We start from the raw sequence: 15,155 nt of genomic DNA, 5'->3' as shown, positions 1-15,155 counted from the left end.
TCCTGTCAAGTAAATGCTTAACGAAACTGAAACCAGTGTGATATAAATGGAATTATTTATCGTGAGAGTAAATCCTTACGCTACGTAGGTGATTGTATCGCCTCTCTCTTCACAGCAATTAACTTATCGGGCAATCACAATAATAGTTTCTTGCTACATTTGATTATCTTTGGGCCAGCCGCGAGTTTGAATAACTTAATTAAACCATTGCAAGCAAGACCGCGCCCATTTTTACTACTATTTGTGCCTGCGTAGCAACTTTGATTATCTTCGGCGTATACAGGGTGTTACAAAAAGGTACGGCCAAACTTTCAGGAAACATTCCTCACACACAAAGAAAGAAAATATGTTATGTGGACATGTGTCCGGAAACGCTTACTTTCCATGTTAGAGCTCATTTTATTACTTCTCTTCAAATAACATTAATCATGGAATGGAAACACACAGCAACAGAACGTACCAGCGTGACTTCAAGCCGGCCGAAGTGGCCGTGCGGTTAAAGGCGCTGCAGTCTGGAACCGCAAGATCGCTACGGTCGCAGGTTAGAATCCTGCCTCGGGCATGGATGTTTTTGATGTCCTTAGGTTAGTTAGGTTTAACTAGTTCTGAGTTCTAGAGGACTAATGACCTCAGCAGTTGAGTCCCATAGTGCTCAGAGCCATTTGAACCATTTGAACGTGACTTCAAACACTTTGTTACAGGAAATGTTCAAAATGTCCTCCGTTAGCGAGGATACGTGCATCCACACTCCGTCGCATGGAATCCCTGATGCGCTGATGCAGCCCTGGAGAATGGCGTATTGTATCACAGCCGTCCACAATACGACCACGAAGAGTCTCTACATTTGGTACCGGGGTTACGTAGATAAGAGCTTTCAAATGCCCCCATAAATGAAAGTCAAGAGGGTTGAAGTGAGGAGAGCGTGGAGGCCATGGAATTGGTCCGCCTCTACCAATCCATCGGTCACCGAATCTGTTGTTGAGAAGCGTACGAACACTTCCACTGAAATGTGCAGGAGCTCCATCGTGCATGAACCACATGTTGTGTCGTACTTGTAAAGGCACATGTTCTAGCAGCACAGGTAGAGTATCCCGTATGAAATCGTGATAACGTGCTCCATTGAGTAGGTGGAAGAACGAAACTAAAATGAGCTCTAACATGGAAAGTAAGCGTTTCCGGACACATGTCCACATACATCTTTTCTTTATTTGTGTGTGAGGAATGTTTTCTGAAAGTTTGGGCGTACCTTTTTGTAACACCCTGTATATAAGCCACATTTACGAGCGGGCAGGATATTCCCAACGCCAACAGTGTATTAAATATCTTTTTCCTTTTTCCAAACAATCCTGACCATATGTTACATTCAAAATCAAAACACATTTTATACCAAAGGGGAGAGAGAGAGAGAGAGAGAGAGAGAGAGAGAGAGAGAGAGAGAGAGAGAGAGAGAGAGAGGGAGAGAGACGATATACACCGTCAGGTGGCTTGCGGAGTATGGATGTAGATGTAGGTGTAGATACTGCCTCGCCCAGTTAAAAGTTAATAAATGATGGAAATATCGAAAGTGGGTGGCAGCTAGACTGTAACCAAAATCCTCTCAGGCACCATGCTGCCAAATGTATCTAGGTGACAGATCTAAGTGGCGCATATAGCTGACAGTCGCAGTTCGAATGTATTACTGTACAAATTCCCGCCCGTTAGGAGGGCCTTAGTTCGACGTTCGGTCTGTGAGGTGGCGGCTGGATCCCGTACGCAAGTGGTCCAACCAGGATGACGACAGAGCAGCGGCGTCCTCACAGCGGAAGCCGACACTGAAAAGACGGCTGACGATTTGCTGACTCGTTGCTTTGACAAATTCTCAGCCCTGTCGTACGGTCAGTATATATTCGCGTCAAACTGGATTTATTATATTTATTATGGTGTCACGGCTGCAGAAGTCACGTAAGCCTTGTGCCAAAGAGTCCCTGGTTTCAGTTATCGTCTGGGCACTGACTAGCAGGCAGACGACGATGCCCATTGAACGATGTGGCGCAAATCTGGGTCAACGTATTGCCGTACAAGAAACGATGAATTAGGGAAATATCCTAGGTTAACCGAAGTTTGCGATACCAGCTCCTTTTTCGGTAATATTTAACCGGCTTAGGGTTACAAAGTATGAGAGTCGTGTTTCCGACACAATTACGCAATACTCTGCTGTTTTTTTCGAAATTTTATATCTTTCCAGACTAGAGCGCTATGTAATAATATTTCTGCGTGTTTGTATGAGATAATGTAGCAAAGGACTTGGAAGAGCAGCTTAACGGAAAGTGACTTAGTCCGCAGCTCGTAGTCGTGCGGTAGCGTTCTCGTTTCCCGCGCCCGGGTTCCCGGGTTCGATTCCCGGCGGGGTCAGGGATTTTCTCTGCCTCATGATGACCGGGTGTTGTGTGATGTCCTTAGGTTAGTTAGGTTTAAGTAGTTCTAAGTTCTAGGGGACTGATGACCACAGATGTTAAGTCCCATAGTGCTCAGAGCCATTTGAACCATTTTTTGAAAGTGACTTGATAGAAGGATATAATATGAACATCAACGAAAGCAAACCAAAGATAATGGAATGCAGTAGTATTAAATCAGGTGATGCCGAGGGAATTAGATAAGGAAACAAGAAACTTAAAGTAGTAGTCGAGTTTTCTTATTTGGGCAGCACAAAGTCCAACATTTAGACTGGCTATGGTAAGAAAAGCTTTTCTGAAGAAGAGAAATTTGTTAACATCGAATATAGATTTAAGTGTTAGGGAGTCTTTTCTGACGGTATTTGTGTGCGGTGTAACCATGTACGGAAGTGAAACAAGGATGAAAAACAGTTTAGACAAAAAAAGAATAGAAGGTTTTGAAAGGTGGTGCTGCATAAGAATGCTGAACAATAGACAGGAAGGCCACCTAACTAACGAAAAGGTACTGAACGGAACTAGGAAGAAAAGAAATTTGTGGTGCATCTTGACTAGAAGAAGGGATGGGTTGGGAAGACACATTCTGTGACATCACGGAATCACCATTTTAGCATTTGAGGGAAGTGTGATATAAAAAGATATGAAAACGATCAGCAGATTCAGAAGGATGTGGGTTGTAGTACTTACTTGGAGATGAAAAGGCTTTGGCAGGCTTCAGACTGAAGAACACAACAACAACGACAAAAATAAGGTAGTACTATGAAAATTAGCTATCCCAGAAATTTCACTTTATAATGACCCCCGTTCAAAATAGAGTTTGTGCTGATGCAGAACGTAATGTGGTTTTTTTTTATATCATTCCTAAGAATAAGAAATACCATATAATAATAAATATCACATAAATATCACAATGATAAATATCTTAATGATAAATATATACAATAAATATCATGATGATTGAATTCCAGATTACAGAAGAAAATGGAACGAACATCTACAAAGAATGGAGAGTGAGAGACTTTCCTTAAAGGCAAGAAATTATAAGTACCATGGGAGAAGAGACAGAGGAAGACCCCGACGGAGATGGGTACTTTAACAGGCAATTCCTGCCTAATACCTGAAGAGAAGATGAGATGATCATTCATAAGAAATGCATATGGATTGAATATTTTTCTAAATGTAGTATACGTAATATTTCACGTGAATTTATTGCTCAGTTAAGGGGCTACCGTCATTGTGTTCCAGAGCAAGACTTAGCTTTTACGTAAATAATTATACATTTTGGAAAATCTAAATATACATTGTTTTTTACAAGAGAGAGATTTTAAAATTACTGAATTTAATTTTTGCAGCTGCATAAATACGTTGTATTTCCATTATGTGAGAATATCATTTAAATTTGACTCTATTCTTAAAAGCAGAAATTGTTCCTTTCGTCAGTTTGACTAATAGAAGCTTCTAGATGCTTCTGGAAGGAATAATGTTTCATATATACTTGGAGTCCTCACTTCAATTCCTCACTACTTCTTGTGAGCTCTTAGACTGATTAGATACTGCTCATATTGTTTATGTTTTTTGTTATGAGAAAGCGCGGCTGTAAGTTTTCCTCTTTTGTGTCAAACCCCTATATGTTCCCAATGTGGTGTGCAATGTTTGTGAACAGTCTTGAGATGGCCGAACGTCATATCAAAAAGAATCCAAAATTAAAAAGTCCACGTAGTGCTTCAGTCTTAATCTACTTAAAAACCCGGTCTATTTGTAGTTGAATCAAGATTTTTAATTTACACCAGCCCCTAGATGCTGATGTCAAGTACAAGGCAAATATTCGTATAACTTCTTTTCCTGGAACATTAAGATATGTATTGAAAAAATGGTGATGTTCACTAGAAATGCATAATGAAATACTAGTACCATATCAGAGAAGGAAGCTACACTCGCTTTACGGCATCGAGCCCATCTGTCTGGACTCGCGTCGATGCAGTCAGTTTTGACAGTGAGCTCATGAAAAAGCAACAGTTTCAATTTTTGCTAGATAATACGTTGACGTGGTTTGAAAGGTACTTGAAAAACAGACAGCAACTTCTTGTCTGTAAGAATGAATAGTCACCCTGCATGCATGTTCACTCAGAAGTGTCGGAGGTATCAGTCCTGTGCCTATCATTGTTTCCTTGTATGTCAAGGATACCTGTTCCGTTCTGCCCTATGCCAAAAATCAAATCAGATGCTCCTACCTTTCCCCAGTAACTCCTATTTCTCTTTTTACTTCTCAAGCAATCACGTCAATTTCTCTTCCCGAGACTTCATTGATAGTAATTTATCATGCTCTTCTTTCTCTTGGAATTGCCCCACTTCTTTCTTGTCCATTGCTGCTAGTGATCATTATTTAAATCCGCCTTCCTGTAATTCATCTTTATCTCTGTGCTTCTCAGGAACAAATCTAAACTGTGTTTTTTTTCTGTGCAATAATAATTTATTAATGATGTATTCTGTATTAGTTGTCACTTAAGACATAGTTATTGTAATGAATATAGTGTAAATGATGTAGACTGCCTCTTCAGATGTAAGAGAGCTTGATGACCTCGGTCTTGATAGCTTACATAGAGAAATGAATGAATGAAAAAGCAAAACAAACTCTGAAATTAGCGCACTTGTAGGACATTTACTTGGGTTTTGCTGAATTCGAGATAGAGGGGAGAATGTCCCGCAGTTGGAGACCGTCTTCCTACACCGACCACGTCTCGCTCTGCATGAAATGAAAGGTGGGAAACAATATTAGCAATGGCACGCACACCCTTGGAAAATCGTTGTAAGCCCTCGCTGAAGGCCTTTCAGTTCAGAACGCCTCGTTCTGCCCGGTAGGCTGGCCCGCACGTCCTAAGTGGAGAGGGTAATCTGCATGCAGGAGGCGCACCCGCTCCTTCGGTTCGATTCCAGTGTTTTAGGAGGGAACGGGCCGCTCCGAGCAGTTTAAAAGGCGGCCGTGGAGGCCTGCTGAAATTTCACGCCACCCACTGTATCTGCAGGCCAGCCTACGATGCCTTAGCTACGAAGACGTTCAGAAATTTTTCAACTGGCTGTCACTGCCACCCTCGTTCACCATTCGCTCCCTAAGAAGTGCTACGTATATTAAGCCCATGTGGAATGGAAGTAATTGTGGGAGAGAAATGACGCATCCCATAGATATGCTGTTACGTCTACCTGTGCGGTTTAGCTTTATGTAAACAAAGGCCACATGGGTTTCTTCATAAAAATGTTGAGCTGCATCTCGATGGCTGTTTTCTACATAACAGTAACTATGGTAGTTGAGACAATCGTACAACGCCGCCAAGGTAGTGTCAGAATTGAATGAAATTCAGTTAGTGAATCTATAAGCATATAAAACATTGTGTGCGTGTGCGGGGGGGATAGTTTGTTTCTGCTTAGCTCCAACATCTGAAAAAGATTTAACAAAAAATGGTACAAATATAGGAAGAGGTAGTGTAAGGGCCCCCACTTTTTTTCTGTGTTTACTGCTAAAATACTAAAACTTGCTGAGCATATACTATGGCATATTTTTCACTTGTTTATCATGCAGTGTTTGACTTGTTACGCACGACACAATCTACAAACAAAAATGCTTGTAATATGAAAGCCACGGATTAAATTCAAGAATTCTAAGAAAGACACTTTTATTAAATCAAATATTTTTATAAGATTGTATAATGTAGACATTTTTTTCAAGACCGTCCCCATATTTTGCTGCTTTTCTTAGGCGTACTCTGTGCTCGATAGTGCCTTTAAAGCTCTTATCATGTCTTGTTTATTCTGAGTCTTTCTTTTTTGTTTTCTCCTAGTGTTAACTCTGCGAGATTTCTGCAACACAAAACTGAACAGAGGTTCTGTAGTAATTATAATTTGTCTTCTTTTGTACGGGGGACTCACACTTCGGCACCAAAGAGGATCATAATACCACCACTACAATTTTTGTAAACAAAGACTTATCATCGTTTAACGTTAAGTATAATGTGCAATATCAGCACTGGAACATAGCACTTGGTAAATGTGTAATACAGCGAAAATATCATAATTATTATTTATATAGGCGCTGCTGTAGTTAGTAGTGACACAAACCGTTACCTTTAAAAGTTTTTGTCGGCGGTGAAATCAAGATAACATTACCGCTAAATGGTAAAAGTAGCTAATGGGTCAGGGCGCTCTATAGGCGTAGCTAAAAACTAGTAACTTTAATTGATACATGCATCACCAGAATGGACGACTCTGTTTATTGGATATTGAGGGGGCCAAATTATTAGCAGAAACGCACAATACCACCCTTACCCCTACGACGTATATACCTTGAGAAAATATATTTCTTGAGTATGGTACAATCTTATTTCTTGTAGAGTGCATGGGGGGACAGGTGCCAGTAGGATGAGGGTGAAAAGGGTCATGATTCTGGAACAAATCAATTCAAATCAAGTTTGTACACGCGTAACCTATAAGCTGGGAAAATTACAATGGGCTTAATACGCTCCTGGCTCCGAAGAGGGTGGAACGCCAAGCGATGACATACAATTAATATTCCTCACATCACAGGTTCTGCATATATGAACGGACTGCACTGACATCATTTCATGTATCTGCTGCTTCATTAACTTTATCCCCATTGCTTCATTCATTTCATTTCAGTGCACTTACTGAATTTCAAAACGGTCTTTAACCCGCTGTTCAGGGGTCTCGAGAACAATGTAAACTCTCCATTAATCAGTGTAACTGGACGCTGTTATAACACAATAAATTCGAGGCACTTACTGTTACTTTTTCTCCCCGATTTGTTACAAGCATGCAGTTTACTTTGAAACGCCTCAGTAAATGCACCAATGTGTTAAAAAAGTAACAACCAGTGCCACCTGTTAGTGGCATGACAAAATATTTCCGTTTCCGTATTGTCTGTGCAAAATTGTAATTTCATTTTTTTGTTATTTTTCAACGATACATTTTCAATTACTTCGTTAAACATTTAAATGATGTGTAAAACAGTAGAGTATATGTCATGAAAGATATTATTTATTTGCAAGCGTTTGAGATATGTGCACGAGGTAGGGCAAAGACATTATTTGTTGTTGAGCAACGGGACATACAATAAGTTAGATAATCACAAGTTTTTGGGAAATACAGTCAGTGGCCGGCATTGCTTCTAAATGAAAGTGTTATATCATGGCGATGTTCTGTGAAAGAAATGTCAATTGCCGAAAGTGACAGCGTTTTGAAAAAAAAATGAGAGAAGCTATTAAATATCGTTGAGATTAGCCTAGTTTTGCAGACCATCTGCTTAAAGAAGACCATAGTTACAAAGTTAAATATGAAGTATTACATCACATCTCCAAAAGAAAGAAGGTGAACTTTCTTGGTATTATGGAAATTAATAAACACTTGTCCATCAACCCACGCTTAGTACTGAATAACCACTTCTACCTGCAGATACTGCTCATAATCCCGTTCGGGCTAAGCTGTAAATTATCCCCTCTTGCTCACACGACCAATTTCCTTCATTTCAATTACTATAATTTCTCTCGTAGTGTAAAAATTTACTTTGCATAACCATAGCAGCTTCACTCACCTGCTTAATATCACTATTGTATCTTATCTGTTTGTAATTTAGGACGTAGTTAAGACAAGATTATTTTGTTAAGTCACATCTTAAGAATATGCCACCAAAGCATATTGTTCAATTATGTTGTTCTACCTACAACTGTTGTAATTTGTCTACAGCTCATTACTTAATGTGTCTCGTATTTTATCTTAGTTAAATAATCTTACATGGCATTTACACTGAAATAACATTGCTTAGTTTATTCCTATTGCAACATTAACATTTTCATCTCTGGAAATGAAGATACTCTGTACATAAACTATTTTAAAATCTTTGGTCAAACAAAATTTCACTGCACCACATGCTTATCTTTGTACCTGATGATGGGATAACATCCGAAAACTGGCTCGTGTAGTAAATAATAAATATTTTAGAATATTACACCACTGCTGTGTGTGCTTCATTTATAATTAGCCGCATAATTTCACGAAAGAAACACAGGTAACTGCCACAAACTGCGTAATGCGTAGCTCTCTACAGCTCTTGAACGATTCTATTTTGCAAAAGAAACTTTTGTGATTTCAGGGTTTTACTGACTATTTTACCTATAATGGAAAATTATATCTGTAGTGATATATTAAAACGCTCACCGAAACAAATTCACTGATACATTGATATGAAATGATGATATTAAATAGAGTAACTTGAATTCATTAATGGTATTTGGCATTAAGATTAATTTTAAAGGACCATATTATGGCTTCATGAAACAGTTTTGTAGCGTTATGTATTGAAAAGTCATCACAGTCATTTCAACGTTTTATTCTAGCTGCTCAGTAAATAAGATAGGTGTGTGTGTGTGTGTGTAACGTTTTATTCTAGCTGCTCAGTAAATAAGATAGGTGTGTGTGTGTGTGTGTGTGTGTGTGTGTGTGTGTGAGAGAGTGAGTGAGTGAGTGAGTGAGTGAGTGAGTGAGAGTGAGAGAGAGAGAGAGAGAGAGAGAGAGAGAGAGAGAGAGAATGCTTCTCTGTAGCTATATTATTTCGTTTGGTACATAAATGCAGTCTGATAAATCTTCTAAGACACTGACCACGCCGGTCGGTGTGGCCGAGGGGTTCTAGGCGCTACAGTCTGGAAACACGCGATCGCTACCGTCGCAGGTTCGAATCCTGCCTCAGGGCATGGATGTGTGTGATGTTCTTAGGTTAGTTAGGTTTGAGTAGTTCTAAGTTCTAGGGGACTGATGACCTCAGAAGTTAAGTCCCATAGTGATCAAAGCCATTTGAACCATTTCTGAACACTGACCACACCTTCATCAATCTTGGTTATATTGTATGATTTCACTGAGTTATTTCATTTGAAACATACACATATGAAGGCACAGTTCTTCTCCTTTGTCTATTTGAAATCTTTTGTTGTTATACGACTTTGAATGTGCAATGTAGCCTACGGGCAATATTCGTTACAAGGAGAGGTGTTTACATAGTACAAACCGACTACTGTGAGTAGTCAGGTTATATAAGTAGTGGAACAAGGGCAGCGCAACCCAACATTCCATAGTTTCCAGATGTATCCAAGATGGCGGAATGACGTCATCCAAGATGGCGGCGTGTAGACTTGGCAAAAGTGCATGACGACATTCTAGATGGTGGCGGTGACGTCATCAAAGATGGTGGCTTTTGGCGGGAAGATAGCTCAACCTCCATTAACCTAACGCCCCCTCCCTACTCCAGAAAAATGGCGACAAGTTAAAATTCCAATAGGATAATGCATCACACCACGGTTATCGCTACTAACCTAAGAAAAATCGCGGGAAGATAGGTCACTTGGGCTACCTCTGCTAACATAAGTCATCTGACCGCCACCTCTTCCTAGGGACTGGTGGGAAAAGAACTCAGCCTGCACTGGGCAGCTGGAGAAAGGAAGGAGTGTACTTCATTTATTTTGGAACAATTTATTTAGGGATGGGGTATATTTATCACAGTGATACAGAACACACGCTCTCACATGCCACACAGCATACAGACCTGCGAACCACTGGTAAATAACGCAATACATTTATGTCCAGAGAGCCAAACAACTCGTAAATTGTCAAAATAATAATTCATCAAAAAAATCTGCAAACATGCTTGCTAATCTCTAACTGTCAAAATCATGCACTAGTCTTTATTTAAACAATTAGGGGCACACCACCATCCAGTGTGTTCACCACAAGGTCCACACTCCAACTGACCTAGTACACAGTACCACCACCAGAGGATGCTGTCATCCATTTCGTGATGTAATCTAAGATGGTGGGGGGAATGGTGGGAAAAGGACTCTCCCTGTACTGGACATGAGTCTTTATTTTGCAGGCAGCCTCTCCACTGGAAGATCTAGAGTCCAACTGATCTAGTACACAGTACTGCCCACCAGAGGGTACTGTTGACCCTCCTGTGACATAATCCAAGATGGTGGTCTGGAGGGGGAAAATGGCGCGAAAATGACTCAGCCTGTGCTGGGCTGCTGGGGAGAGTAAGGAAGGAGTGTACTCTATTTATTTTGGAACATTTTATTTAGAGATAGAGTATATTTATCACATTGACACAAAACACTCGCCCTGATGTGTTTGGGGTGACAATACACAGTCTGCAGACCTTTAAACTACTTCTAAATAAAGCGCTCCAGACAAGCAAAGAACTGCTAATTTACCGAATTATTTGAGCACGTACATGCAAACTTCTCCTAAATAATGCAGTACACTGATGTACAGACACGAAATCAACTCATAAACTGTTCAAATAATGCATAGCACAGCCTACAGACCCACTCACAAAATAATGCAGCAGACATGCAATCAATGTGCACAAGCACCCTTCTCCACCCCCTGTCCACTAGACTGCACAGGAGGCTACAGGAGGCCCCAGTGAAGTTACACGCCCATCAGCTGTCAAACCACGCACAGCTGCCCTCAAGCATGAGGCGGCGACATCCCTTTCTTGATACCTGATACCTGAGAAATTCCTCTCGAAATGTGTGTTCACCTAGGCACCATTGCTGATGAAACCGGGCGGGAGCACAGACGCTCTAGGGGCACGCGCACCATCACAGCCGTGAGATGCTGCCGGATCCAGGTGAAAGTTGTTTCTATTTTCAAGTATACAGTCAGTGTTATACTGACGTCACAGAAATCCAAGGCATGCTCACGCCGGTCTCATATGCAAGACGCTTCTGGGCAGCGTGTCTTTACCGTTGATGCAGAGTAGCACAGGGCGCATTGTTCCTAGCGCATCATGAGAGACACATCTAACAGTGCTCAACTGCCTAGCGTGACTGACGCAATGCCGCGATGCTCGTGTAGCTACAAACTCTTGCAAGTGCATCTAACAAGGTTCACAATCTTATATTGATGTCACATGACTATGTAAATATAAGAATCGAGTCGACTTTGCGGAAATTAGATAGTGTTACAGACATAGTTAAAGCTCGTTTTCTTGATGTCTCACCTTGTATTCATGGAAATTACTTGTTTACACTGCTCTCCCACAGAAGACAGGAGCTTGAATATTAGAACGTGAAACTGACTTGTGACCCATCAATACACAACTGCTTACCCTACACAACATCAAAAACGAAAAAACTCGTACTCAATTACACTGCTCTCCCACCGAGGACAGGAGCTTGAATATTAGTGTGCGAAACCGATCTCCAACCAAGCAGTATATCACCATGTAACATGTCGATGTAGTAAACATGCAATTCACATCCTGTGGCATACAAAATAATCTCTTTTACATTATTCATACATATACTGCGAAGACAGACAGTACCGTATACATACTCCTCTCAGCACTAGATATTTTCCTGCAGCCGATGATCACAAGTCATCCACACCCAATGTGTGACCAGAGTACCCACAGCAGACTGAAGTCGCTCTCAGACCTGTTCTACAAATTCGGGATCGTTTCCCTTCGGCACAAACACATTACTGTTTCTTCTCCCAACCTGCTTCCTTGCTTGCTCACTTTTCTACACATATCTCTAGACTTGGATATTACAAGAACACATATATTTTTTCGCATGGTTTGCCATAATATTATACCATTTTCACAGTACTTCTCATTACCAAGTACTAGGCAACATCCTACCGATCACTAGCGCAACATAATTCCCAAGATATAGACTGGAAATTAGTTCTCTCAACCCGAAACTTTAGCTAGGTGGGGCATGTGTAAACCACTGACTAACTAGAAACTTCTCAAGTCCATGAAGACATTTACTCAGCAACTCGAAACAAATAGAGGAAACTGATATTTCCACTCTCGAATACCAGTCGGTGCTGTAGTAGATTCCAAATCATCCCCATAATTTAAAAGGTCCACCAAAGTGTTTCTCATGTCTAGAGAACTGGCAATCATGTCTTCCACATGCTAGATGCGCACACCACGATTGATCTTCTCTCAACTAAATAAAGGTGCAAAATGTGCAGAAGCAGGCAACCAAACAAATTACATGGACAGGAATAACGATCCAGCACAAATGCACCTCTGTATTCAATCTTTTCAAATTTCCACGTAATCACGAAAGCTATCCAACACATACTAAGTCTTAGTTCGCGATTTGGTCGTTCAGAGGACAACACGGGTAATTCACCTATGTTCCTACACTCCAACAGGCATCTCCAGTCTGACAGCTCCTACCATTAAAGGGAAACGTGAATCACCCCCGCACAGGTCACCAGCGCTGCAGGCCAAGCACGTACAGGTAGAATGTTTATCCTAAGAAATCGGTCACATATGTATTTTATCCCTGTACTTACAACTAAATGTTACGATGGCGATCTCAGTTGAACGACATTCGACAATGAGCAAAGTATTGAAAATACACTCTGTTGACGGCTGTGGCTCTGAAAATAGAAATAGCAGTACCATTCTCATGACTTGACATACTCTTCCCATGCTATCACAGTGCTCCACGTCAAATCCATACCTTCCTTACAACTGGACATACACTTTCTTTACACATGTCGGAACACAAACACATACTTTATAAGCCTGATGCTCAAATGCGAACATATCATGCACCCCCTACTACTAAGTATAACACTTCATCAATAACCGATCGCTGGTGATACGAAATAATACTGAGAGAAAATCAACAATAGGTGGACGTGTCTCGTAAGTTTTTCTTGTGAGTGCTACCACTGAGTCTTAGAAAGAGAGACGTAACCGGCCAGATGTTAAAAAATCTCTATCCCAGAAACTACTGTGTGTTACTGTCACAAGCGGTCATGGTTCTACAGGTGCATACAAGTATCTATGTTAAAAGCTAAACTGGCTTTATAAATCGAGGTACGACATTACCTCTGAATGAGGTGGTTTTTCTATCCAGACAAATACCGAGACGGTGATCGTTGGAGTGTATATTATCAGACCAGCACTCCAGTTACACGCAGCCCACAATGCAGCCTCGTTATAAAATCGCTGAATTTTGAAAGTGATTCGACGTGGACGTGGTGTGTAAGCAGGATTTGCGACTCCCTCACACCACCCCAGCTAGATATTTCTATAGTATTTGTAACATATTCTGACACGATACCTTATCAGAGGTTCTGCAATATATCCAATAAGTTATAGGCGATGACTGATTAAGAAGGAACACAAACAATAGTTCCAAATGATGTGCTGAAAATGTAAGAAAATGTACACAAGCTTTTGAGATCTCTAGTGTCACACTGCCTGCTAGAAATGATGTACATTATTTGGAATGAAATCTTTCCATTCAACCACATACCTGTGTCGAGTTACACCCACAAGTGAATCATATTTCTGGCACTCTCATATATCGAAACGAGACACCTTTCTCGAGTATGCCTGCTACAGTAAAATTCCAACGTGCTTTTAGCCAGCCGCTATGCATCTTGCAAGTGCTCCCATTTCTACAGCTTCCCGCATGTGATCGATCCAATTTAACTCGGAACTGAGAATAAGTCGGAGAAAGACAAATGGTTCAAATGGCTCTGAGCACTATGGGACTCAACTTCTGAGGTCATTAGTCCCCTAGAACTTAGAACTAGTTAAACCTAACTAACCTAAGGACATCACACACATCCATGCCCGAGGCAGGATTCGAACCTGCGACCATAGCGGTCTCGCGGTTCCAGAATGCAGTGCCTAGAACCACACGGCCACTTTGGCCGACGGAGAAAGACATATCCACCACCTTCTGCAACCCTTGTAGAAACAGAACGACCTGAGTTAGTGCAACAGGACCTCATATTGACCAGTCTGTGGAAATGCGCGCAATGTGGTACGTCTCTGAACTAGATACAGATACTACAGACGGAAGAAGATCCACGTCCATTCAAATCTATCAGCCGAACATGCACCATCCAACTGAGAAAATTACGAACTATAAAATCTCCACTAACTTCACCCGATACATTTCTCACGCCATGACGCATAGCTGCGATGTGGATCTGGAGCAGAGAGAGAGTTGTCTCAGTGCTTCCCAGAATAGCATTCCTCCTAACATTCCTAATGGGACACCCAGTCCATCATCGAATTTACCTGTGAAGCTGCTACTGCTGCCTGTGCGGGATGATCCTATTAAATATACAGTTTTGATCCACTGCACAGGTCAGTTTAAGGTTTCATCACCTGTAATGTAAGATTAAATAGTTGACAACCTACACCCTTGCCAGAGCCCAGCATTTCCACCTGAGCAATAGGAATGCCTTTGCGAAAGAATAAGGCGGTCCCCGTTGAATATTCGGGTCCTACATTATAGATCAATCGAAAACCGGGTAAGGTAAAATTACTGAATAACACCTCCTGTAAGAAGACTATGTGCGCATATGAATCGTGAATGAACTGACGCAGCGAAGCCAATCGCAATTCTGAATCCACACGATTAACATTTAAGGAAAGGAACATGTAGGCTTGAGTTATTAATCTCTGCTATACAGGCATGTACGGAACGTAGACAGCTGAGCGTCAAGGTCAACTGCGGAGTCCAAAGATGAATGAGACATCGGGGGACCAGAACCCCCATCATCACAACCTTTTTTCTTATATTTATTACGCGCTACCTCACAGTCACGTTACATACGCTGTTTCTGTCGGCTACGTGGCATGGCAGCCTCTGCACACGGAGGTATGGGAGGGGTTACAGG

This window comes from Schistocerca americana, chromosome 4 (assembly GCF_021461395.2).
Source record: "Schistocerca americana isolate TAMUIC-IGC-003095 chromosome 4, iqSchAmer2.1, whole genome shotgun sequence".
Taxonomy (NCBI): domain Eukaryota; kingdom Metazoa; phylum Arthropoda; class Insecta; order Orthoptera; family Acrididae; genus Schistocerca; species Schistocerca americana.
This window is presented reverse-complemented; position numbering follows the sequence as displayed.